This window comes from Oryctolagus cuniculus, chromosome 13, assembly GCF_051225735.1.
Source record: "Oryctolagus cuniculus isolate XC-2025 breed Fujian yellow rabbit chromosome 13, ASM5122573v1, whole genome shotgun sequence".
Lineage (NCBI taxonomy): Eukaryota > Metazoa > Chordata > Mammalia > Lagomorpha > Leporidae > Oryctolagus > Oryctolagus cuniculus.
The window spans coordinates 13,976,921-14,004,415 of NC_142879.1; the positions used below are offsets into that span (position 1 = coordinate 13,976,921).

The 27,495-nt window shown below is 40.9% G+C and overlaps 1 protein-coding gene and 1 pseudogene across 19 annotated transcripts in view; one reads left to right on the forward strand and one right to left on the reverse strand.

Annotated features, from left to right (window-relative positions):
* DENND1B (DENN domain containing 1B) overlaps positions 1-27,495 on the reverse strand; it is a 303,159-nt gene that overhangs the window by 200,651 nt on the left and 75,013 nt on the right. The gene's annotated exons all lie outside the window — the stretch shown is intronic.
* Positions 4,580-8,350, forward strand: LOC108178142 (nmrA-like family domain-containing protein 1 pseudogene; annotated as a pseudogene). The gene has a single exon (XR_016219493.1). The product of XR_016219493.1 is annotated as a nmrA-like family domain-containing protein 1 pseudogene (transcript).

Consider the following 27,495-nt stretch of genomic DNA (forward strand, 5'->3'; position numbering starts at 1 on the left):
GGTCTCAGCTCCCCAGTTAAAAGACACAGACTGGCTAAATGGATTAAAAAAAACAACACCTATTTGCTGCCTATAAGAAACACATCTTACCAACAAAAATGCTCACAGTCTGAAAGTGAAACGATGGAAAGAGATAATCCATGCTAACAGAAACCAAAAAAGAGCTGGTGTGGCCATCCTAATATCAGACAAAATAGACTTCAACACAAAAACCATTCAAGAGAGACAAATAAGGAAACTATATAATGATCAAAGGATCAATTCATCAGGAAGATGTGATCATTATAAATGAATATGCACCAAACCACAGGGCACCTAGCTATTGAAAAGAAATGTTAAAGAATTTAAAGGGAGAGATAGATCCAAATACAATAGTGATGGGAGACTTCAACCCCACTCTCAGCAATAGACAGATCAACAAAACAGAAAATCAGTAAGGAAACAACAGAGTTAATCAACACCATAGACCAAATAGACCTAGCAGATATCTGCATAACCTTCCACCCTACAGAAAAAGAGTACACATATTTCCCTCTGGTACATGGAATTTTCTCTAGGACTGACCACATACAAGACCATAAAGCAAGTCTTAGCACTTCAAAAAAAATTGAAGTCATACCATGCATCAAATCAGACCACAATGCAATGAAGCTGGAATTCAACAATTGAAGAATTCCTACATCATATGCAAACACATGGAGAATAAACAACATGTTACTGAATGAACAGAGGATCATAGAAGAAATTAAAAGAGAAATCAAAAAATTTGTGGAAAAAAACGAAGATGACAATACAACATACCAAAATTTGTGGGATACAGCAAAAGCAATGTTAAGAGAAATGTTTATAGCAATTGGTGCCTACATCAAGAAACTGCAAAGGCACCAAATAAATGAATTGTCTATGTACATCAAAGACCTAGAAGAAAAACAGCAAACTAAACCCAAAATCGGTAGGAGGAAAGAAATCATTAAAATTAGAGAAGAAATCAACAAAATCGAAACAAAAAAATACAGAAGATTAGCAAAACCAAGAGCTGGTTTTTTGAAAAAATAAACAAAATTGACACACTATTGGCCCAACTAACCAAAAAAAGGAGAGAAGACCCAAATCAATAAAATTAGAGATGAAAAAGGAACTGTAACATCAGACACTACAGAAATAAAAAGAATCATCAGAAATCACTACAAAGAGCTGTACGCCAACAAACTGGGAAACTGAGAAGAAATTGATAGATTCCTGGATACATACAACCTACCTAAACTGAACCATGAAGACACAGAAACAGACCCATAACCGAGACAAAAATTCAGTCAGTAATAAAAGCCCTCCCAACAAAGAAAAACCCAAGACTATATGGCTTCACTGCTGAATTCTAACATCTAAAGAAGAACTAACTCCAGTTCTTCTCAAGCTATTTAAAACAACTGAAAGGGAGGGAATCCTCTCAAATTCCTTCTTTGAAGTCAACATCACCTTAATCCCTAAATCTGGAAAAGATGCAACAGAGAAAGAAAACTATAGACCAATTTTACTGATGAACACAGACACAAAAATCCTCAACAAAATTCTGGCCAATTGAATTCAGCAGCACATCAGGAAGATCATTTACCCAGACCAAGTGGGAATTATTCCTGGTATGCAGGGATGGTTCAACATTCACAAATCAATCAATGTGATACATCACATTAACAAATCAAAGAACAAAAACCATATGATTATCTCAACAGATGCAGAGAAAGTATCTGATAAACATCCTTTCATGATGAAAACTCTAAGCATTTTTTGTCTAGAAAGAACATTCCTCAACATAATTAAGGCAATTTATGACAAACCCATGGCTATAGTGTATTGAATGGGGAAAAAGTGGAAGCATTCTTACTGAGATCTACAACCAGAAAAGGATGCCCACTCTCCATTGCTATTCAGTATAGTCCTGGAACTTTTAGCCAGAGCCATGAGGCATGAAAAAGAAAAGGGATTCAGATCAGTAAGGATGAAATCAAACTACCCATATTTGCAGATGATATGATTATACACATAGGGGAACCAAAAGACTCTACTAGCAGACTACCGAAACTCATAAAAGACTTTGGAAAATAGCAGGATATAAAATCAACACACAAAACATAACAGAATTGGTTCACACAGACAATGCCATGGCTGAGAAATAACTTCTAAGATCAATCCTATTCACAATAGCTACAAAAAAAATTAAAAATCTTGGAATAAATTTAACCAAGGAGGTCAAAGATCTCTATGATGAGAATTACAAAACTCTAAAGAAAGAAACAGAAGACATAAAAAAATGGAAGAAACTTCCATGTTCATGGATCGGAAGAATCAATATCATCAAAATGTTCATTCTCCCAAAAATAATTTACAGATTCAATGTTATATCAATTAAAATACCAAAAACAACTTCTCAGATCTAGAAAAAATTATGCCAAAATTTAGAAACACAAGAGGCCTCGGATGGCTACAACAATATTGTACAACAAAAATAAAGCTGGAGGCATAACAATACCAGATTTCAAAACATACTACAAAGCAATTATAATCAAAACAGACTGGTACTGGTACAAAAACAGATGGACAGACCAAAGGAACAGAGTAAAAATGCCAGGAATCAATCCAATCATCCACAACCTATATATATACCTATAGGTGTATGTATACACACACACACACACACACACACACACATATATATATATATATAAATTTATTTATTTGAAAGAGTTTCAGAGAGAGGTAGAGACAGAGAGAGGTCTTCCAGCCACTGGTTCACTCCCCAGATGGCTGCAACAGCCAGAGCTGCACCAATCCAAAACCAGGAGCCAGGAGCTTCTTCCAGGTCTCCCACTTGGGTGCAGGGGCCCAAGGACTTGGGCCATCTCCCACTGTTTTCCCAGGCCATAGCAGCAAGCTGCATCAGAAGAGGAGCAGCCCAGACTAGAATTGGCACCCATATGGGATGCCGGCACTTCAGGTCAGGGTTTTAACCCACTGAACCACAGTGTCAGCTCCAAAAACCAACTTATATTTGACAAAGGAGATAAAACCATTCCCTGGAGCAAGGACAGTCTCTTCAACAAATGGTGCTGGGAAAACTGGATTTCCACATGCAGAATAATGAAGCAAGACACCTACCTTACACCTTACACAAAAATCCATTCGAAATGGATTAAAGACCTAAATCTACAACCCAATGCCATCAACTTGCTCGAGAGTCTCGTGGAAACCCTGCAAGACATCGGCCTAGGCACAGAGTTTCTGGAAAAGACCCCATAGGCACAGGCAATAAAATCAAAGATTAACAGTGGTATTAAATCAAATTGAGAAGGTTCTGTACAGCAAAAGAAACAGGAAAGTAAAGAGGCAACCAACAGAATGGGAGAAGTCATTTGCAAACCATGCAACTGATAAAGGATTAATAACCAGAAGGTATAAAGTGATCAAAAAATCTCAACAATAGCAAACAAGCCAGTAGAGAAGTGGGCAAAGGACTTAAACATTTCTCAAAAAAGGAAATCCAAATGGCCACCAGACTCATGAAAAAATGTTCAGGATCACTAGCAATCAGGGAAATGCAAATCAAAACCACAATGAGGTTTCACCTCACCCCAGTTAGAATGGCTTTCATACAAAAATCGACAAACAACAAGTGCTGGCGAGGATGTGGGGAAAAAGGTACCCTAATCCACTGTTGGTGGGAATGCAAACTGGTAAAGCCACTATGCAAGACAGTTTGAAGATACCTCAGAAATTTGAATCTAGCCCTGCCATATGACCCAGCCATCCTACTCCCTGGAATTTACCCAAAGGAAATGAATTTAGCAAATAAAAGAGTCATCTCAAACTGCATGCTTATTGCAGCTCAATTCACAATAGTCAAGACATGGAATCAATCTAAATGCCCATCAACAGAAGCCTGGATAAAGAAACTATGGGATACGTACTGTATGGAATACTACACAGCGGCTAAAAAAGACAAAAATCTGGTCATTACAGCTAAATGGATGAATCTGGAAAGCATCATGCTGAGTGAAATAAGCCAGTCCCAAAGGGACAAATATCATATCTTCTCCCTGATCTGTGACAACTAACAAAGCACCTTAAAGGAAACCTGTAGAAGTGAAACTGACACTGAGAAGCAATTACTTGAACAGCCTTGCCTTGACTGTCAAGGAACAGTTATTTCATTTTATTGATTGGTTAATTTTCTTTTTTTTCTCTACTTAATACCATTGGATGAACACCTTACTTAACATAGAATTAATCATAGATGTATTAAGTCATTTGAATTAGATCCGTGTTAAAAATAAGAATGGAAATGAGAGGAAGGAGATGTACAGATTGGCAGACATTCCTACAGACTTACCCCTAAGGGTGAAGCTGTAAACTTGCCATGGGACTCCAAATCCCACTTAGCTGGATGGCACTAATCCCATCTTATGTGATAAAGTGATCATATTAAGTATGGAAATGAACATATAGATAGGACGATAAGTCAAAGGAACATATAAATAAGACCACGTTCCTGGTAATAACAATAGATAGAATTACTGGGGCTGGCACTGCGGCATAGTGGGTAAAGCCACCACCTGCAGTGCCACCATCCCATTTGGGTGCCGGTTCGAGACCCAGCTGCTCCACTTCCTATCCAGCTCTATGCTATGGCCTGGGAAAGCAGTAGAAGATGGCCCAAGTCCTTGGGCCCCTGCACCTATGTGCAAGACCCAGAAGACGCTCCTGGCTCCTGGCTTTAGATGGGCGCAGTTCTAGCTGTTGCAGCCAATTTGGGAGTGAACCAGCAGATGGAAGACTTCTCTGCCTCTCCTTCTCTCTCTGTGTAACTCTGACTTTCAAGTAAATAAAAAAAAAATTTTTTTTAATTACAAAGGAGAGAAAGTTCCAATATGGGAAGCAGTCCACACAGCAGACTCATAGAATGACAAATGCCTTAAACAGCACTCTGCTCTCAGAATCAGCCCCTAAGGCATTCAGATCTGTCTGAAAATACCATGAGAGCATTTCAGGTATGGAAAGCCAAGACATAGTGCCAAAAATGGTTCTGCATGAAAGATCTCTGTGAGTGAGACACAGTGGATAGAAGGGGTCATCAAAGACAGATGTACTTTTCCCTGAAGGGAAGAGAGAACTTACACTTGGCATATAGCCCTGTCTAAAAACCAATGGAGTTTGTGGACTCAAAAGGTTTCTGTAGCCTTGGCAGCTCATGTCAAGAGCCTTGGGTGATCACTGATGTAATAAATAAGAGTGTCAATTGTTAAATCAACAACAAAAGTCACTGTGCACTTGCTCCCCATGTTGGATCTCTGTCTTAATGAGGTGTACTATGAGAATTAACGGTAAAACCCATCTTCAAATAGTACTTTATACTTTGTGTGTCTGTGTGGGTACAAATAATTGAAATCCCTACTTAGTATAGAGTTTGTCTTCTGTAAATAAAGTCAGTTAAAGACGAATCTTAATGAAAAATGGAATAGGAGAGGGAGTAGGAGGTGGGATGGGAGTGGGAATGGGAATGGGAGGGCAGGAATGGGGGGAAGAAACACTATATTCTTAAAAGCTGTACATATGAAATTTGTTTCCATTAAATAAAAACCTTCAAAAAAAGAAATAAAAATTTCCATATAAATTAAGTCCTTTAAAACATCTTATAGAAGAAGAATGTATAACACATTGATGATGGCAATATTAAATGATTTTAGGCTCACATACAAAAATGCACACCTTTCCCAACAAAAGGGAAATACATTATAGATCATCTAAAAATCCTCAGATATCAATGTGCTGTAGATAACTGTGTTCAATTTAAAAACATATACATATGTTTACATGGCAGTTCTAACAAAATGATGGATTTGTTTAGGATTTAATTTTATTTATTTAAAAGAGTTACAGAGAGAGGTAGAGACACAGAGAGAGAGAGGTCTTCCATCCGCTGGTTCACTCCTAAAATGACCACAACAGCTGGAGCTGAGCTGATCTGAAACCAGGAGCCAGGATCTCCCTCCAGGTCTCCCATGTGGGCCATCCACCATCTCTATCCCAGGCACATTAGCAGGGGGCTGGATTGGAAGTGGAGCAGCTGGAACTCGAATGAGTGCCCATATGGGTACCAGTGCTGCAGGCCACTGCGCCACAGTGCCGGCCCCCAAAATGATGGGTGTTTAATATTTGAATCTCAAAAAACAGAAGTATATGATGGAGTCTTCGTGAAATATTAAGCAAAAAGTATAATATAGAAAAATTAATAAAAAGCTAATAGTGACATAAACAAATCATCAAACAGAAATATAGACAAGTCCCTTCCCATAAATAATGCTATTCAAAATACTCTTAAAAAACAACCTCAGCATTATAGTTACCATTTGAGAAAACGTTTGTGTTTTACATCTATTTCTTAAAACTACAACACTGCTGGTGTTACATAGGCCTTACAGTTTCCCCTTACTGTTTGAAGCATGTACCTGACTTTCCCACATCCCTTACTCTACCTTTTTTTTCTGTATTGTGTATTTTTTTGTTTTTAACAAACAAAGAACAAGTGAGTACATGAAGATATCATCCACTGGTTTAATCAGACAGTAGAAAACAACTCATATACTTTCACTAAATAAGTTTTATACTTCAGCACTCAAAAATTTGTTATAATCATATGCATCCAAATTTCCAATGGGATTTAATTTAATTAGGCCTAAACTGTTAGATTTTGACTACATCTTGAAACAGCTTTGTAGAAACTTTTCAGAATTACTGCAAAAGAATAAACAAAAGAGATCTGGTTGGGGGCAGGGGACATGGTTCTTTGCAAAAAGGCTGAATTTTCTGTTCTTTGTTGATTACTTTCCAGATATTCAATCTGACTTAGCCATAGGTGTTGCCTTTATGAGTGAAAGGAGGAGAGCTGCTGATGGAAGCATCCGCACCAGGAGTGGCTGAGATACACTGTGCCTCTCTTCTTCCAGGGCCTCCCAATGATACACGGAAACTCCGTGTCTTCATTTATAAAAAAGCTATCATGCCAACTATCTGGAAACCACATAAATATGAAAGAAAGAAACATGAAATGTAGTTGATCTCTTATATTTTTTTTTTTTTTTTTGGACAGGCAGCGTGGACAGTGAGAGAGAGACAGAGAGAAAGGTCTTCCTTTGCCGTTGGTTCACCCTCCAATGGCCACTGCGGCCAGCGTGCTGCGGCCGGCGCACCATGCTGATCTGAAGCCAGGAGCCAGGTGCTTCCCTTGGTCTCCAATGAGAGTGCAGGGCCAAAGCACTTGGGACATCCTCCACTGCCTACCGGGGCCACAGCAGAGAGCTGTTCTGTCGTCAGATGCCACGGGGGGGGGGGGGGGGGGGCGGGCTCAGTGGCCCGCATGCTCCTGGAAGATGGGACGTTCAGGGTTCGAGTGGTGACCCGGGACCCTGAGCAGAAGGCCGCGAAGGAGCGAGGTGCGGAAGTAATGCAGGGGGACCAGAATGACGAGACGAGCATGGTGCGGGCCCTGGCCGGGGCTCATGCCGCCTTCATCGTCACCAACTACTGGGAGAACTGCAGCCAGGAGCAGGAGGTCAAGCAGGGAAAGCTGCTGGCCGATCTGGCCAAGCGCCTGGGCCTGCACTACGTGGTGTACAGCGGCCTGGAGAACATCAGAAAGCTGACGGCAGGGAGGCTGGCAGCTGGCCACTTTGACGGCAAAGGGGAGGTCGAGGAGTATTTCCAGGACATAGGCGTTCCCATGACCAGCGTGCGGCTACCCTGCTATTTTGAGAACTTCCTCTCCTACTTTCTGCCCCAGAAAGCCCCGGATGGAAAGAGCTACTTGTTGAGCCTGCCTTTGGGGAACGCGCCCATGGATGGCATGGCTGAGTGACCTGGGTCCTGTAGTGCTCAGCCTGCTGAAAAACCTAGAAGAGTACGTGGGCCGGAACATCGGACTCAGTACCTGCAGGCACACGGCAGAGGAGTTCGCGGGCCTGCTCACAAAGCACACCGGCAAGGTGGTGCGGGATGCCAAGACCACTCCTGAGGACTACGAGAAGCTTGGGTTCCCTGGAGCCCAGGACCTGGCCAACATGTTCCGTTTCTATGCCCTGAAACCTGACCACGACATAGAGCTGACCCTGAGACTGAACCCCAAGGCCCAGACGCTAGACCAGTGGCTGGAGCAGCACAAAGGGGGCTCCGCCCAGCTATGACCTACCCAGCTCAACCCCAAGCTCGGGAGGGAGGCACGCAGGCACCATTCGTCCTTTCTTGTGTTACAAAGAAAATATATTTTTAAATAAAGCCATTGTTCTTACAGAAAAAAAAAAAAGAATCCGGCACCCCGACCGGGACTAGAACCCAGTGTGCTGGCTTCGCAGGCGGAGCATTAGCCTATTGAGCTGTGGTGCCAGCCTTTTGAGCTCTTATTTAATAAGAGATCTTGTTATTGTATAATAACAATATACAAATTTTTATCAAAGCAGTAAATTTGGAAGGTAAATATTTAAAGTATTATTTGCTTACTATAAACAAGGATTCCTAATCCATGAATAAGGCTTTTGAAAAGACAAATGTAAGATAAATTCAGTAGTGTTTTATTTTCATTCCCAATCAGATACTTCCGATTTCTGGTCCTTTACTGAAAATAAAAATTAAAGCAATATAGAAAGCTAGTGTGGGGGATAGCACTGTAGCTGTTAAGGCACCCACTGCAGTGCCAGCATCCCATATGGGCACCAGTTCATGTCCTGGCTTCTCCACTTCCCATGCAGATCCTTGCTAACATGCCTGGGAAAGCAGCAGGGGACAGCCCAAGTACTTGGGTCCCTGCACTCACGTGAGTACCAGCATGAAGCTCCTCAAAACTTCAGCCTAGCCCAGCCCTGTCAGTTGGAGCCATCTGGAGAGTGAACCAGTGGATGGAAGAATTCTCTCTCTGCCTTTCCCTCTCTCTCTGTAACTCTTTCAAAGAAATCAAGAAAGTTAGTGTGGTTCTACTGAACTACAAAAACACAAGAAAAAATTTTCTAACTGGCATGAATGAATAATATTTACTTAATTCTGTGGAATTCAAAGATGAAATATTTTTAAAAGTATTCATTTACAAAACAGCATTTCAGAGATTACATACTTTTGTAGGGTTTTTTTTTAATTTTTTTTTTATTTATTTGAAAGACAGAGTTACAGAGAGAGGTAGAGAGACAGAGAGAGAGGTCTTCCATCCAATGGTTCACTCCCCAGATGGCTGCAATGGCCAGAGCTGTGCGGATCTGAAGCCAGGAGCCAGGAGCTTCTTCCTGGTCTCCCACATGGGTGCAGGGGCCCAAGGACTTGGGCCATCTTCTATTCCAGGCCGTAGCAGAGAGCTGAAATGGAAGTGGAGCAGCCGGGTCTCCAACCAGCACCCATATGGGATGCCGGTGCTTCAGGTCAGGGCGTTAACCCACTGCGCCACAGTGCCGGCCCCTTGTGTTTTGTTATTTATTTATTTGAAAATTGGAGTTAGAGAGAGATCTTCCATCTGCTAGTTCATTCCTTAGATAGCCACAGTGGCCAGGGCTGGACCAAGCCAAAGCCAGGAGCTATGAGCTTCATCCAGGTCAACTACATGAGTATCAAGAGCCCAAACACTTGGGCCATCCTCTGCTGCTTTTCCTAGGTCTCTAGCAGGGAGCTGGACGACAAGTGGAACCCTTGAGACATGAACTGGTACCCATATATAAGATGCCAGAATCATAGGCAGAAACTTTACATGTTGGGCCCCAACACCAGTCTCGAGACAATGTACTTTTGGAAAAGTGGAAGGAAAAATAATATCAGTGTTTTGCTTGATTACGGCTTTCAGCAGTTGATTTACATAGAAACAATTATGTGTGAGGAAATCAAGGTCAAAACAAGGAGGAGTCTACTCAGTCACACAGCTGGTCACCATCAGAGACTAGCGCTCTCTTGTTGAGATGTCTGTGGTGTCTATTTTAATAACCAATACATATCACATTCTGGGGCCCATTTAACTTAATCAATTTATTTCATTCAAAAGTATAGGCAGCACTCAATGAAAAAGGAAAAGCCCCTGCCCTGCACCACCCATGCAGAGACAACCCAAGGACCCTCTAATCTTGTGCACAAGACTGCTTCAAGGTCTACCTTAGAAACATGTGAACTCAGCCAGGAAATTCACTGCTTAATAAAGTCAAAAAATGTTGCTAATTAAAGGTATTTCTTGGATATAAGTGAGCAAAGTGTGTAATTTTTTTTCAGAAATGTGTGATTTGTATTCTTTCACCTGTGGAAATACAATGATGAACTTAACAAAACTGAGACAGAAAAAGAAAAGCACCACCCAAACATGCAATAGAATTTAATGCATGAAATAACACTAAAAGGACACAGTGCTATGGGAGCATACCACAGAAGTCTAATCTCATCTGGACAGTGAGTGAAGGCCTCATAAACTTAAATGCTGGTTACATAAGTTAAAGATGACTCAAGCTGTGAAGTTCAAGCTGTGAACATTCAAGAAGAATGTTCTAGACTGGAGGAAAATGAGACACATGAAATCTTGGAGGTTAAAAGAATGTAGATTATATCTCAGAAACAAAGAAAATCTAGCATCTTGAATACAAGATAGGTGGGAGAAAATATCAAGGGACAAAATCTATTGGCAAGTGAAAGAACTGAAACATGCAGGGGATAAATGAAGTGAGAAAGAACAAGATAGAACAGACAGGGAGCCGGCATTGTGGCCTAACGGGTAAAGCCACTGGCAGCAACGCCAGCATCATCCCACATGGGCACCAGTTTGGGTCCTGGCTGCTGCACTTCCAGTCCAGCTTTGTGCTGATACGCCTGGGAGGGCCAGAGAGGATGGCCCAAATGCTTGGGCCCCTGTGCCCACCTAGGAGATCTGGATGAAGCTCCAGGCTCCTGGCTTTGGCATTACCCAGCCCCAGCCATTATGGCTATTTGGGATATACTGGAGAGATGGAAGATCTCTCTCTGTCTCTCTCTCTGTCTCTCTCTCCCCTCCCCCTTCTCTCTGTAACTCTGTCTCAAATAAAAAAATGAAGCTTAAAAAAAAAAAAAAACAGACAAAATGGTAGGAAGACACAGCTGGGATTTGTGTGGTGAAAGTCAAGTGGAGACTGTATCTAAAGAAACTTCCTCACACAAACGCTAGAAAACACTGAAATGTGCTGACTGAAAAATGAAACTCTACTTAAAGACAGAAAGCCACATCATTCAAACAAGTGAGAAAGAGGAGGTAGACTTACAATTATGGAGTTTGAGGACAGATAGGTAGCTCGTATAAAGGAAATCTGTTTAAGAAAGTCTGCACAAGGCAGAACCTAGGAAAGGTAGACAGAAAAACTAAGCTACATGGATGTGTTTTATTTTTTAGATTGGTTCAGATTTGAATATGCTTAAATGCTGATGGGATTTAATGAACTAGCAGAGTCATCCAAAGGGGTGGGGTAGGAAAGATACTACAGAAGGCAGAAAAAGAGAAGCTTATAGATCAAGACAGTGATGGGGCCGGCATTGTGGTGCAGCAGGTAAAGCCAATGCCCGCAACATTGGCATCCCACAAGGGTGCCAGTTCGTGTCCTGGCTGCTCTACTTCTGAACCAGCTCCCTGCTCATGGCCTGGGAAAAGCAGCAAAAGATGGCATAAGCGCTTGAGCCACTGTCACCCATGTGGGAAATCTGAATGAAGCTCCTGGCTTTGGCCTGACCCGGTACTGGCCACTGTGTCCACATGAGGAGTGAACAGGCAGATGAAAGAACTATCTCTGTCTCTCCCCCTCTCTCTCTCCATAGCTCTGATTTTATAAATAGATTTCTTTTAAAAAAAAAAAAAAAGTGAGATGAGTTCTGGACCAGAGCTGGAGTATGCATTCTTCTGTTACTGGGAAAAGAGAAGGATACAGAGACCCAAATCCAAGTAAATTTGTAGCAATGATAAGAGGTTTATGTAAAAGCCACAAATATTTTCTGCATAATAGGAAGCTTACTAGAGCAAAGTTCCCTGTTAATGGAGGGGTTGCTGGGTTTAGGGAAGAAGTAAAATAAATGACAAGAGGATCCAAGATGGATAAACAGTGAGAAGATGCACTCATTTCAGCCACCAAAAGTTACCAAAAAAAAAAAAAAAAAGAGGAAGTTCCACTTTCCCAGGGGACTGATTGAGAGACATTTTCAGTGGAGAACAGAGAGAATAGATCACAAAGTTCTTGGAGCAGTGAAGAGAGCAGATGGATATACAACAGCCAGCTGCACACTGGCAGCAAATCCTACGGCCAGAGCCCTGCTACGTGGTGCCAGCTCCCAGGGCAAGGTGAGAGGGGGCTGCCATGGCCTGTGCCACTAGCAGTTTTGATTGAGGGAGAAACTTCCACAGCCTCCGCTGAATCTGAGTCTGGCCTGGGAAGCTGGTGGGGGTCCACTTTCCTCCATGAAGAGAAGCTACCTAGCTTCCCTCCCCTCCCCCAACGAAAGCAACAGACTGTTCGATGAGATGGAACTGCAACCCATCTCTGTCCTGACTTGGAGAAACAGCAAGCAGCTTGCTCCATGGAAGGAGCAGCTTACATCCTGGGACAGTGGGAGTTCTGAAAATAGGCCATGGAGCTGAGCAGACGTAGGCTGTGGCTGCGCTCCTGAGTTCTAACATACCAGCCCGGCTGGACTCCAGGAACTCAGATCTCACTGAGTACCAGGGACAGATCTTGAAGAAGGCTTGGGATCACACTACAGACTGCATCAGAGCTCTATACGATCCATATGCCTGAGTAGGTCAGGTGGTGTGAGCTCACTCTGGGTTGGTTAAACTTGGCACAAAGAAGGCTAGGGCCGGGGACACACCAGCTAGCATCAACGTCCCCTCCCCCTACTGACCACAGAGGAACTCGACTATGTCCAACTAGGGAGTCATTCTGGACTCTTGCCCCACCCACAAATGGCAGCCAGAGTTCCCTGATCCCAAGGAGCACACACATCTGGAACTCTTGTATAAGCCTCAGGCATTTCCTCAAGCCAAAGAGACACATTTCCAAAACCAAAGTTTCAGTAGAGACAGTAACAAGTAATTGCCCAGATACATAAAACTCAACACAGAAATACACTAAACTGGACCTGCACTGGGACACAGTAGGTTAATCCTCCACCTGCAGTGCTGGCATTCCATATGGGTGCTGGTTCTAGTCCCAGCTACACCTCTTCTGATCTAGCTCTCTGTCATGGCCCATGAAAGCAGTGCAAGATGGCCCAAGAGCTCAGGCCCCTGTACCCACGTGGGAAACCCGGAAGACAGGGAAGAAGCTCCTGGTTCCTGGCTTCGGATCAGCTCAGCTCTGGCCCTTGCAGTCATCTGAAGAGTGAACTAATGGATAGAAGACCTTTCTCTCTCACTTTCTGTAACATGCCTCTCAAATAAACAAAATCTTTAAAAAAAAAAATGAAATACACTACACATGAACATGTAAGGCAATATGACTCTCCAAAAGGACACAAACACATCAATATCAATATTGGACTGTATAGTCAAGGAGATTCACAAAATACCTGAAAAGGAATTCAAAGGAGATGGTTTTTTTTTTTAGGATTACTCAAAAACAGAAAAGCAGTTATATTAAAAAAGGAAATCTATATATGAAGTGTATAGAAATTCTGCAGAGTTAAGTATGAAGAAAAATCAAACAAGTATTTTTTTACAAACTACTCATTTGATAAAGGATTAATATCCAGGATACATAAGAAGTCAAGAACTCCTCAACAACAAAATAAAACAATTCAATTAAGAAATGGGCAAGGTATATGACTAGACATTTTGCAAACAATGAAATACAAATTGCCAACAGACATGAAAAGATGCTCAGGATCACTAGCCATCAAGGAAATGCTATTAAACCCCCAGTGAGGTTTCACCTCACCCCAGTTAGAACAACTGTCATTCAGAAATCAAACAACAAATGATGGCACGGATGTAGAGAAAAAGGTACCCTAATACCCTTATACACTGCTGGTAGGAATGTAAGCTGGTACAACCATTATGGAAGACAGTATGGAGACTGCCCAAAAAACTAAAAATAAATCTTCCATATGACCCAGCTATTGCACTCCTGGGAATTTACTCAAATGAAATGAAATCATCATATGAGTTACCTGTACTCCATGTTCATAGCAGCTTGATTCACAATAGCTAAAAAATTGAATCAACCCAGTTGTCCATGAACTAATGAACAAACAAGAAAGTGCAGTATATATGCACTATGGAACATTACACAGCCACAAAAAAGAACGAAATCCTGACTTTTGTGACAAATGGATGCAAGTTGAGATTATGCTTAATAAAATAAACCAGACCAAAAAGGACAAATTTCACATTTTCTCTGAATTGTGGTAGTTAATATGTACAGAGGACATTAAAAAATTTACTGTGTATGAGACAAAGTGTCAATATGTTTAGTTTTTCCTGCTACTTTTTTCATCTTAATGCGCAAACAGAACAGGTTCAATATAGTTTATAAATAATATTCTAAGAAAACAATAACATTCTCTCACCCCTGCCTTCCTTCTTTTTCAGTTTTTGAGATAATATTTTAATTAATATTACAAAGGGAAATTGCCATCTTCTGATTATTTTTTTTAAATCCTATATCTACATTCCTGCTGAACAGTGGTCTTTTCAGTTTTTACTTGTTGAACTCTGTATTAGGTGGAACATTAAGCCTTTGATTATAAAATAATTTTAAAATATATTATCTTGAAAACTAAGGAAGCAAGAAAAAGAGGGAAGGAGGAAGACAGGTATCATTACATTCTCAGAATTGTATCTATGAGCTACAGTAAATCTTTTCTTTATATCAAGTTAAACATGTAAATCAAAAACTGCTGAGTACTCAGTTTAGTAGTGTGTCCAACCTGGCATTTAATGGCAATAATGTGGGATTTTCCCATCATTATCCAAAACCTAGACAAAAGAAATAATTGGTAGATTCAGTCAGAGTTGCAGTTTCTGTCAGTTACATGTTATGAAAACAGAAAATAAACAGAATAACAATTATAGGTATAAATTACTTGTCTAAAGCTAATAAAAAAGTGTTTTTCTGATAAAAAAATTCATTAATATTATATAACGAATTATGCAAATGCATTTTAAAACAGGATATTTTCAGTTGAACACCTACTACATAAATCTTGACTGTGGAAATTAGGTAAAATAAATAAATGGAAGCTCTTTTAGAATGATGAAATTATGTATGGTCTTCTACCCATGAATGATGATGCTTTCTTTCTCTGATCAGAGGTACTAGAGAGAGCAAATCAATATCCTTCTCCTACCCTTCCGCGCTCTTTACGATGACACGGAAAGAACAGTCTCATTTGTTTCTCCAAGTGTACTCTATAAATATCACTTTCAACATGTGCTAATGTAAAACAGATTGAAATACATGGATCTAAATAACTAATGTTAAAATTATAATTATTACATCTATTAAGATAGCTTGCAAACCCATTAACTATTGTAATTTTATATCTAGCTTGACTGCAAAAATTAAAAAAGTCTTATGGAAGCATCTCACTCAATTTAGGAATTTAGTGAAGCCAAACCAGAGATAAAAAAAAAAAAAAAACAACACCTTTCTATCTTACTATTGACATGCACAGCAGCAAAATGCAGATTTACAGCAATGGGGAAGTATACACACAGATGCTATTAATCCCTCCATGTCTATACGGCATACACAAATACACTGGTAATCCATGATGTGTTTTTGTACCTCAACACCTCAGATATCTGAGAAAATACTTTTCATTGTGCTTTTTCTTAGAATGCTTTATTTGACAGTGTTCAAGCAGTTAGTACCAGTTTGAACAACCAGATAAATGCACAAAGATCTATGAATGTAAAAATATTGATGGTCTCTGTTTCCATATACTTATTTATTTATGTTTTCTGAATGAGAAAAGTCCTTGAAGATTCTTTCCTACCACACAGACTTAGGAAATTTAAACTGTATCTTACATTTTCAGCTAGTAAACTGCATTCAAGACTTGAATCCAGGCATCCTTGCTTCTAACACGACACCTGTCTAAAATACACTGCTACATACAAAGCACACTACAATTTTGTTACTTTGTTGATCTTTGATTTTACTGTTCATTTATTAGGTAGTAGTTTAAAGTACAAGTCTAAAAGTTAATTATCTACAGGATGACATGTTCAGCAAGACAAATACTGAAATATTTTTGTAAAATAATGGCATAAGTCATACCGATTTCCTCTAAACAACACCAGGGAATTGGAATGCAAGGAAACCTAAATGGTATTAATCACTAGTAGTACTCAAATCAATTCACTTTACATTTGAAATTCTTTATTGAATCATATTTGATTTTACATAAACAAAATGCTTAGGGAAATGAAAACATGTTAAATGTTTTACCTTATAATACTGTGAAAACAGAGCTCACACTCCTATTTGTTGTGTTTCAAAATGTCTATGAAGGTACTTCAAAAAGTTCATGGAAAAAGTGAATTATAAGATAAGCTCATTTTGGTGAAAAAGTATTTGAAGATCCATTTTTTTCATAATACAAACTCAGAAAATCAAAGTACACCTACTATAGAATAACTGGTTCTTTAATGAGTCAAACCATAGAAACAATTTAATTGATGAGTCAAGCCTTTTGAAAATGCTTCTTTCCAGAATGATATAAAATTAGCATCACAACTTGAGGAAGCTCTTTTTGCTTACATTTTAGCAAATTCTAACTAAGGTAATGAAAATGGAATTTCAAAGAATCTTATCATATAATCCATAGCATGTTAGATATATCATTTTTTGCTACATCCATCCCTTTTAAACAAGACCTATTATAATAAAATGAAAACCCTCATCAATCACCTGATAGAGTAATCCAAACTTAACCAAACAGGGCTAATGGGTGAGAATTGAATTGAAAACACCTTGACAAAGAAAGCAATTTCTTTTCTTCGCACTCTTCTAAAGCTGTGGGTGATCATGGTAATCGAACCATCAACAGTGAGGGGCCATCTGTCCCAAGGGCCCTTCATGAGAGTTTCAAAAAAACACCAAAAAGGGGGGTGGAAGGAATAAATGCAGTACCACAGATGTTCAATCTTGATTAATCTATGACAAAGAATTTACAGCTGAGAATCAATGTTTTGACATTTTTCAGATATCAATCAGTGATAGCCAGCACACACACACACACGCACAAATTTTTATAAGAACAAAGGGGAAAAAGTAAAAAAGTTAACAGGTTGATGTAAAAAGATGATTTGTCTTACAAAACCTGCTATACCTTTTAGTCAGTTGATAGGATCATCATATTCTAATGAAATATCTTTTATTAGGAGTCTTAAAAAGAAAGAAGGCAAGAGGCCATGCTTTAAGTTAGCTTCACACAGCTGTTTCCTATAATTCTTCCGAGAGTATGTAATTAAAGACATACTTTATTAACAATATTTAATATATTTAACTCTTTGAATTGAAATATTTTCAAAAAATATAGCCTTCATGTGAAAACCCAGAAATGTAAAAATAACTGCACCTTTCATAATTTCATTTTATTTACATTTAAAATAATTTTCATATTATACCAAACGACAACTGTGAATGAAAGTGCAAACTGTGTCAAAATTTTTCTTATTTAATATGTAGATAGTCTGAAATACAGTAGACTCCCAGCACTCCTGGATGTTTCCATGAGAATACGCTAACACTCATAAATAGAATTATACTGCTTATAAAAATGAATCATTATAAAAATGAAAATATTTGTAATTTATATTAAGATTACTAAAACACTTAAAAACTAATTTTAAAATGAAAAATACAACTACAAAATATTAAAAAGCCAAATTAAACCATGTATTGTGTTTTTAAAAATCTCCAGTTATAATCATACTAAATGTAGAATAAACTTAAGATTCAAACAGATAAATTTACTAAGAAATTCCCTGTGAATGCAATAATTATTTATCTTATTTATCTTGTATCTAGAATGCTTAATGATGAAACCTGTGATGCCACACAGATGCAATCCTGGGCACGTGACAGAGGCAAGAATACATGCCACCTGGAAGGAAAAAACATGGATTTGCTATTCAAGATTATCATGGAAAACCTGAGTATCTGTGACCATTACCCACCAGAAAAAAAAGAGCAGAATTATGACATTTATTCTGCTTTAGTCACTCCTCAGAGGGAGGAAGAGACTTAAAATGTTTAAAGAATAAAATAATAATTCAAAATATGAGCAGGCAATGAGAGAGTTTTTAAGGAAAACTAGAACTTTAAAAATATAATCTAGAAAATGTAATGCTCAATTAATAAAATGGTAGATCTAATACAACTGAAGAAATAGTGAACTGAGATAGACACAATACATATTAAACAGAATAATGCAAAAAAAAGAGAAATAAAATGAATAATGGAGGATAAAAAAAATCAGAGATCAGGATGGTAAAATACATCCATATATAGTTCTAAAAGATAAGACCAATGAAACTGGTGTGTTCGGGAGAGGGGAGGATACAATTATAAGAAATAAAGACTGTTTTTTTTTACAAACTGGAAACAACATTAAATCTGCAGATTCAGAAATCACAACAAAGCCAAAGTCTCAAAATACAAAAAGATATGGATATTTTTGAAAGCATTCTAGAGAGGAAAAGGATAACAAGAAAAATACACAAAATTACTGACAGCGGACTTCTCAGGGGCAGTGATGGAAGCAGGAGGACAGTGGAATGATGAATTTCAAACCTGTAAGAATGTATGGGGGCCAATGCCGTGGTGTAGTGGTTAAAGCTACTATCTGCAGTGCCAGCATCCCATATGGGCACCAGTTTGAGTCCCATCTGCTCCACTTCAGATCTAGCTCTCTGCTGTGACCTGGGAAAGCAGTAGAGGATTGCCCAAGTCCTTGGGCCCCTGTGCCTGCATGGGAGACCCAGAAGCTCCTGGCTCCTGGCTTTGGATCAGCACAGCTCTGGCCATTCTGGCCATCTAGGGAATGAAGCAGCAGATAGAAGACCTCTCTCTTTCTCTCTCTCTCTCTCTCTCTGTAACTCTGCCTTTCAAATAAATAAATCTTTAAAAACAAAAATGTATGTTTGCCATTCAAAAACTTTATAAACAAAAATGTGGCCAAAGTTAGAATACGTCCAGAGAGACAAAACTGAAAGATTTACCAAGAACAGACCCTTACTAAAGGAGTGTCCAAAGCTTGTAACATCAGGAAAAAAGAGATAATCATCCTAAAGTATAAAAAAAAAAAAAACAAATTACACATTTTATGCATGCAAACATATACATATATATATATACACATACACACAAACACACACACATATATCTGTATGGGTATGCACATATATATATAATGTTTACTGAAACAGTGTCCTGAAAATAAACTAAACATTTGTGGGGAGCAGGGCCCATCTCCCATAACATGGCAGGGTCTGTTGCCCGGGAGACAAATAAGTACTAAGACTGTGGATAAATAAATACTGAGGACAAATACTGAGATTACCGAGACTAGACTAAACTACTGGAACTGCTAAGACTAACTCTATGCATCTGATCTCCCACCATATGGTGCTGAGAGGGAGTAAACAACTTCCACACAACTGCCTCACCAATTCAACTAACAAGCTGCAGAAGCTGATCCTGCCCCTGATTGGAGGAGAGCAGTGTGCTCAGCGTGTGGGGAGAGAACGCCAGCAGAGTTGGGATTGGTGGAAGAGGACTATAAAAGGGGGAGACAGACAACATGCAGAAGGAACATCTGTGGAACCCCTGAGAGAGCCAGCCGGCAGTGTGCTGCTCCTCCGTGGAAGCGGGGGAAGCGGCGGGGGTGCCACCCCTCCGCAGAGGCGGGGGGGGGGGGGGAGCGGGAGCAAACCCAGGAAGGGCCGGGGAAAGAGAACAGCGCAGGGTCCGGTGTCGTTCCTCCACGAGTGGAGCAAGCAACAAATGGTGCCGTGACTCAGATATGACACCTAGGAGGGAAGAAGCGGGAAAATACCGGAGAGAGACTAGGGAGAGCCTAGGGAAAAGCCGGACAGAAAAAGTTCCGGGAGAAGCTAGCAAAAGCCTAGGGAAAAACTTGGATACAGACTATGGGGAGAAGTTGGGAAAAATCTAAGATTGAAAGTGAAAGTGAAAGTGAAAGCTAGAAAAAACTTAGACTCGGATATGGACTGCAGGGAGAAGCTAGGAGAAATGAGAGAGAAATACTGTTGGAGAGAGATAAAGAGAAATAGAATAGAGAGAAAAATACTGCTGGAAGAAAGCTAGGAAAATTACTGGGGAGAGAAAAATATAAGCTAGGGGAAAGTGAAGCCGCGGGGGTAGGCCGAAGCAGAGACGTAAGCTAGGTTGGGATTCGTCACATTAGCCCGGGAAACAAAGACGGAAAGCCAAGCCGAAGCAGAGACGTAAGCTAGGTTGGGATTCGTCAGATTAGCCCAGGGAGCAAAGACGGAAAGCCAGGCCATAGCGGAGACGTAAGCTAGGCCGTGATTTGCGGAAGCCGCCGAGCGTGGAGGCCGCAGGGCACGAGAAGCCACCGAGCATGGAGGACGCGGGGCTCAAGAAGCCGCCGAGCGCAGAGAGCGCGGGGCGAGAGCGCGGGGCGAGTGCAGAGGGCACAGAGGGTGCAGAGCGGGCGCGAGAAAGCGGTGGGGTGCGGAAGCCACGCGGAGCTGGGAATATGCACAGATAAGATAAATAAGAATGCCCAGAGATAGAAATAAAATAGAAAAAAATAAAAAAGGCCTCCCCACAACATGGCGATGAGAGGGCTTAGATTCAGACTGCCTAGGGCGATAAGTCCTGTGGGCAACTCTAGTAGAGCAGAGTATGCACCGTGGGTCACTAAAGACAGGCACGTATCAACGCCGATAAAAGCCTCCCCACAACATGGCGATGAGAGGACCCGGATTCGATCTGCCTGATTAGTAAGTCGATAAGCACCTGCAGGCAACTCTAGCAGAGCAGAGTATGCGACGCAGGGCACCGAACACAGGCACGCATCAGCGCCTAAAAGCCTCCCCACAACATAGCGATGAGAGGAACTGGATTCGGTTTGCCTGATTGGTAGGGCAATAAGCACCTGCAGGCAACTCAAGCAGAGCAGAGCAGAGTGTGCGCCGTGGGCACCGAAGACAGGTGCGTATCAATGCCTTAAAGAATAAAAAGAAAGGGGGATCTGTGGGGAGCAGGGCCCATCTCCCATAACATGGCAGGGCCCGTTGCCCGGGAGACAAATAAGTACTAAGACTGTTGACAAATAAATACTGAGGACAAATACTGAGATTACCGAGACTAGACTAAACTACTGGAACTGCTAAGACTAACTCTATGCATCTGATCTCCCACCATATGATGCTGAGAGGGAGTAAACAACTTCCACACAGCTTCCTCACCAATTCAACTAACAAGCTGCAGGAGCTGATCCTGCCCCTGATCGGAGGAGAGCAGTGTGCTCAGCGCGTGGGGAGAGAATGCCAGCAGAGTTGGGATTGGTGGAAGAGGACTATAAAGGAGGAGAGAGACAACATGCAGAAGGAACATCTGAGGAACCCCTGAGAGAGCTGGCCGGCAGTGTGCCACTCCTCCATGGAAGAGGGGAAGCAGCAGGGGTGCCACCACTCCGAGGAGGCGGGGGGGGGGGGGGGAGCGGGAGCAAACCCAGGAAGGGCCGGAGAAAGAGAACAGTGTAGGGTCCGGTGTCATTCCTCCGCGAGTGGAGCGAGTGACAAACATTCATTAACATTTTATTTCATCATTATTCTATGAAAAATACAGTCTTCAAAAAGATTACACTCCTGAAAATGTTATATTTATTCATCTGAAAAAAATCTCTAAAACATAGCACTAAGTGAAAACAAGGAGATAAGATGAGGGCAGAGAAATAAGGGGGAAGATATAAAGCATAAACTGCCTTACAAGTCATGAAAAAAAATTGACTTGCACTTTAGGAAAAGAAAGTTTGAGTAGAGAGGTAACATAGTCTGAAATATGTCAGCAGGATCACCCTGACTTGTGTGTTGAGTATAAATCAAAAGGCTACAAAATAATGAACTATGGGCCAACATTGTAGCATAGCAGGTAAAGCTACCACCTGCAGTGCCAGCATCACACACAGGCACCAGTTCATATTCTAGCTGCTCCACTTCTGACCCAACTCCTTTCTGATGGCCTGGGGAAAGCCACAGAGGACAGCCCAAGTGCTTGGGCCCCTGCCACCCATCTAGGAAACCTGGAAGAAAATCCTGATTCCTGGCTTCAACCTTGCTTAGCTCTGGCCTTTGCAGCCATCTGGGGAGTGAGCCACTGGATGGAAGACATCTCTCTCTTTCTCTTTCTCTCTCTCTCTTTCTAACTCAGATTTTCAAACAAACAAATAAATAAATATTTGAAAAAATAATAAATCTAGTTATAGCCACTTTAATAATTTGGATAAAATTAAAATGAAATTTCCAAGAAAATAATTTGAATTCAAGCCAAAATTAACATTTGGGATTGCATCAAATTGAGAAGTTTCTGTACTGCAAAAGAAACACTCAGGAAAGTGAAGAGGCAACCGACAGAATGGGGAAAAATATTTGCAAACTATACAACAGATAAAGGGTTAATAACCAGAATCTACAAAGAGATCAAGAAACTCCACAACATCAAAACAAACAACCCACTTAAGAGATGGGCCAAGGACCTCAATAGACATTTTTCAAAAGAGGAAATCCAAAATTAAAATGAAATTTCCAAGAAAATAATTTGAATTCAAAGCCAAAATTAACATTTGGGATTGCATCAAATTGAGAAGTTTCTGTACTGCAAAAGAAACACTCGGGAAAGTGAAGAGGCAACCGACAGAATGGGGAAAAATATTTGCAAACTATGCAACAGATAAAGGGTTAATAACCAGAATCTACAAAGAGATCAAGAAATTCCACAACATCAAAACAAACAACCCACTTAAGAGATGGGCCAAGGACCTCAATAGACATTTTCCAAAAGAGGAAATCCAAATGGCCAACAGGCACATGAAAAAATGTTCAAGATCACTAGCAATCAGGGAAATGCAAATCAAAACCACAATGAGGTTTCACCTCACCCCAGTTAGAATGGCTCCAATTCAGAAATCTACCAACAATAGATGCTGGAAAGGATGTGGGGAAAAAGGGACACTAACCCATTGTTGGTGGGAATGCAAACTGGTTAAGCCACTATGGAAGTCAGTCTGGAGATTCCTCAGAAACCTGAATATAACCCTACCATTCAACCCATCTCCTTGGAATTTACCCAAAGGAAGTTAAATTGGAAAACAACAAAGCTGTCTGCACATTAATGTTTATTGCAGCTCAATTCACAATAACTAAGACCTGGAATCAACCCAAATGCCCATCAACAGTAGACTGGATAAAGAAATTATGGGGCCAGCGCCACGGCTCAATAGGCTAATCATCCGCCTTGCGGCGCCGGCACACCGGGTTCTAGTCCCGGTTGGGGCGCCAGATTCTGTCCCGGTTGTCCCTCTTCCAGGCCAGCTCTCTGCTGTGGCCAGGGAGTGCAGTGGAGGATGGCCCAAGTGCTTAGGCCCTGCACCCCATGGGAGACCAGGAGAAGCACCTGGCTCCTGCCATCGGATCAGCGCAGTGCGCCGGCAGCGGCGGCCATTGGAGGGTGAACCAACGGCAAAGGAAGACCTTTCTCTCTGTCTCTCTCTCTCACTGTCCACTCTGCCTGTCAAAACAACAACAAAAACAAACAAACAACAACAACAAAAAAAAACAAAAACAAAAACAAAAACTTGATCTCTCATCCAGTTTGAAGCCCCTCTCTCTGGCCATCATGGGTCTGGTCCACGTGCTTTGAGAAGCAGCGCTGGGGACTGGGGGAAGCAGCCTGCCTCTCATTCTTTCCATCTTGAGTTCCTGGGTGAACCAACGACATGTACTCTATAGAATACTATGCAGCAGTCAAAAACAGTGAAATCCGGTCATTTGCAACAAAATCGAAGAATCTGGAAAACATCATGCTGAGTGAATTAAGCCAGTCCCATAGGGACAAATATCATATGTTCTCCCTGATCGGTGACAACTAACCCAGCACAAAAAGGAAACCTGTTGAAGTGAAAGGGACACTCTGGGAAACAGTGACTTGATCAGCCCTTGTCCTGACTGTTGATGTACAATTTAATACATTATCCCTTTTAGTATTTTTTGTTCTATTTAATACTATTGGTTGAACTCTGTAACACACAATTATTCTTAGGTGTTGAAATTTAACTGAAAATTGATCCCTGTTAAATACAAGAGTTGGAATAAGAGAGGGAGGAGAGGTACAATTTGGGACATGCTCAAGCTGACTTGCCCCAAATGATGGCGTTAGAAATGTGCCAGGGTATTCCAATACAATCCCATCAAGGTGGCATGTACCAATGCCATCTCACTAGTCCCAGTGATCAATTTCAGTTCACAATTGATCACACTGATAGGTCTAAGTGTCAAAGGGATCACACAAATAAGACTAGTGTCTGCTAATACTAACTTATGGAATAAAAAAGGGAGAGAATGATCCAACATGGGAAGTGGGATACACGGCAGACTCATAGAATGGCAGATGTCCTAAACAGTGCTCTAGCCTCAGAATCTGCCCTTAAGGCAGTCAGATCTGGCTGAAGAGCCCATGAGACTATTTTAGGCATGGAAAGCCAAGACACTGGCAAAAAAAAAAAAGGACCTAAAAGGACCTAGATGAAAGATCTCTGCGAGGGAGATCCCAGTAGAAAGAACGGGCCATCAAAGAAGGAGGTACCTTTCTCTGAAGGGAGGAGAGAACTTCCACTTTGACTATGACCTTGTCTAAATAAGATCGAAGTTGGCAAACTCAAAAGGCTTCCATAGCGTTGGCAACTCATGACTAGAGCCTAGGGAGATTACTGACGCCATAAACAAGAATGCCAAATTGTTAAGTCAACAACAGGAGTCACTGTGTACTTACTCCTCATGTGGGATCTGTCCTTAGTGTGTTGTCCAATGTGAATTAATGCTATAACTAATACTGAAACAGTATTTTACACTTTATGTTCTGTGTGTGTGCAAACTGATGAAATCTTTACTTAATAAATACTGAATTGATCTTCTGTATATAAAGATAATTGAAAATGAATCTTGATGTGAATGGAATGGGAGAGGGAGAGGGAGATGGGAGGGGTGTGGGTGGGAGGGGAAAAAGCCATTGTAATCCATAAACTGTACTTTGGAAATTTATATTTACTAAGTAAAATTTAAAAAAAATAATTTTAATTTTAAACACTAATAGGACAGGGATTTAGACATGCATGGACAGTCTGTGATATACCAGCAGGAAAGGAAGCAGATTATAGATACAATAGTGACTAATCCACCCTTCTGAGACAGAATTCAACCCAAGGTCATGCGGTCTAAGAGTCAAAGGGAAATTCTATCAAATTATAATGGATGTTTCATGAACTTGATCTGACCCAGGAATCTTGGTGCTCTGGTTAGGAAAGGACAGTGTTTAGTAAAACTAAATGGTCAGGGCCAGTGCTATGGCATAGTGGGTAGGGCACTGGCTGCAAGGTCAGCATCCCATGTGAACACTGGTACCTCTTGTGGACACCAGAATCCCCTGTGGATACCTGTTTGTGTCCCAGCTGCTCCACTTCTGATCTAGCTCCCTGCTGGTGGCCTAAGAAGGACAATGGAGGATGGCCCAATTGCTTGGGCCCCCACCACCCAAGGAGGGATACATGGATAAGTATCCTGGCTCCTGACTTTTCCCTGCCTACGCCCTGGCCATTGTACACACTTGAGGAGTAGGCTAGTAGATGGAGGACCTCTCTCCCTCTCTGAGACTCTTTCAAATAAATAAAACTTTTAAAAAAAAAAAAAAAAACAAAAAACAAAAAACAAAACTTAAGGCTCTCTACTTCTGCAGAACTCCTGTAACACAGATGATGAGAAACCACCTCCTCACCCACTTTGCAGAACTGTAATCCACACTGTCAAGGTTCAAGTGACATTCAAATTACAAAGAGCTGGGGTTAGCACCGTGGCTCACTTGGTTAATCCTCTGCCTGTGGTGCCGGCATCCCATATGGGCATTGGGTTCTAGTCCCAGTTGCTCCTCTTCCAGTCCAGCTCTCTGCTGTGGCCTGGGAGGGTAGTGGAGGATGGCCCAAGTGTTTGGGCTCCTGCACCCGCATGGGAGACCAGAAGGAAGCACCTGGCTCCTGGCTTCGGATCGGCACAGTGCCAGCCATAGCAGCCACTGGGGGAGTGAACCAACGGAAGGAAGACCTTTCTCTCTGTCTCTCTCACTGTCTATAGCTCTACCTGTCAAAAAATTTAAAAAAAACTACAAAGAGCTATGAATGGCAGTCCAGTTGCCAAGAGATGCAACAATTAAACAGGGTACACTTCAAACAGTTTGAAGTAAGGGAAAGCGTCACTGTCAGCATCAACCTGTCCTAAACATTCTAGATGGAACACTAAAACAGGACTAGAGAAAGACTAGCGGTGTGGAAATGGCTGCAATAAAACATCACAAGCAGAAAATAGAGACAGCTGAGATATATAAGCAATTCCTCAGCACCTATGAGATACTCCTGAGGGACGACAGAAATATTAAAAGAATGAATGCTTAAGTGCCTGTGCCCCTACACCCACGTGGGAGACCCGGAAGAAGCCACTGGCTCCTGACTTCGGATCGGCCCAGCTTCAGACACTGCAGCCATTTGGGGAATGAACAAGAGAATGAAGACCTTGCTCTCCATCTGTCCCTCTCTCTATAATTGTAGCTCTCAAGTAAATAAATAAAATCTTTAAAAAAAAATGAGACAGAGAACCAGAAGGTCTCAGGTAGACATTATCAAGCTGGCAACCAAGTCTAAATATCAATATGATGTCATCGTCACCCTAAAATTAGAAAAGCATGACTTATAAGTAACACTTTTAAAGTATATGTAAAAAAATTAGAAAAATCTTAATAACACAATAAGCCTAAGCAGTTGCCACAGTTGCTTTTCCCAGGTCTTTCTTGAACTACTATGAATGAGTAAATGAAAGAAGTAGTGCTATGAACAGATAATTCATTCTGTTTCTAATTAAATACATTGTATTTCTAATTTCTTCCATGAGGGTACCCAGAAGTTTCCTTGAACTAATAATAGGTGTATGTTATTAACCTGTAAGGTCAATATTATGCTTTGTAGATATAACACTGATACTGGCAACCAGAATCATTTCCTTGAAAGGAAGGAAATCTATTAGTCTGAACATGTATTACCAAGTTACGGTGATGACATTTAAAAATACTTGTCTGTGTATTATTTCAAATAGGAAACAGTGGCCTGGTTTTGGAGCCACATGGGCTGGATTCTACTTCTAATTACATTTCAAGAGCGGAC